The following is a 1,068-nucleotide window of genomic DNA, read 5'->3' on the forward strand; positions in this document are numbered from 1 at the left end:
TCCGTCCATAGGATTTTCCAGGCAAGAGTATTGGAGTGGGGTGCCATTGCCTTCTCCGGGGCACAGGCCCATGCAAAATGGGGTGGCTGAAGTGAGCGCCTTGCCCCACTCAGTGCAGACCCCCGAAGGCCGGACTTCACAAGAATGGCATTCAGGACCCCTCACACTGCATACCCTTGTTTTCAAAGCCACGTGAAAGCTCAAGCCATGTATGGAAATAACCTGTGGTGTCAATGCTCTTTAGGATTGATGTTTCATAAGGTTTCCTAAATTTGACAGTGCCCCTAAACATTCTACACCCTCCCAGTAACCAGTTCTGGAAACCAAAAAAAAACAAAAAGAAAAAAAACCTTTCTTTAATATTTATTTAGAAATACTCTGTTTACATTTGTTAGTTTCTTAAAGTGTAAAAATCTTAAAATTTTTTCAGAGGGAGGAAGGATAAATTGGGAGATTGGGATTGACAAATACACACTACAGTATCTAAAATAGATAACCAACAAGGACCAGCTGTACAGCCCACGAAGTATACTAACAAAGTTGTAAAAAAGTATAATGGGAAAGAATCTGAGGAGAATATATGTATATCACTGAATCACTTTGCTGTACTGTGAAACTAATACAGCATTATAAATCAATTATATTTTAATTTTTAATAGTCACATCCAGACTAAACAATTCAAATTAACGAGAAAAAGAGCCCAATTTTTTTTTTTAAATTACATAGAAGTGATTTTTATTTTTTTTATTTTATTTTGTTTTTAAACTTTACAATATTGTATTAGTTTTGCCAAATATCGAAATGAATCCGCCACAGGTATACCTGTGTTCCCCATCCTGAACCCTCCTCCCTCCTCACTCCCCATACCCTCTCTCTGGGTCGTCCCAGTGCACCAGCCCCAAGCATCCAGTATCGTGCATCGAACCTGGACTGGCGACTCGTTTCATACATGATATTATACATGTTTCAATGCTATTCTCCCAAATCTCCCCACCCTCTCCCTCTCCCTCTCCCACAGAGTCCATAAGACTGATCTATACATCAGTGTCTCTTTTGCTGTCTCGAAA

The sequence above is a fragment of the Bison bison genome, unplaced genomic scaffold (genome assembly GCF_000754665.1).
Source record: "Bison bison bison isolate TAMUID 2011002044 unplaced genomic scaffold, Bison_UMD1.0 scf7180017863683, whole genome shotgun sequence".
Classification (NCBI taxonomy): Eukaryota; Metazoa; Chordata; class Mammalia; order Artiodactyla; family Bovidae; genus Bison; species Bison bison.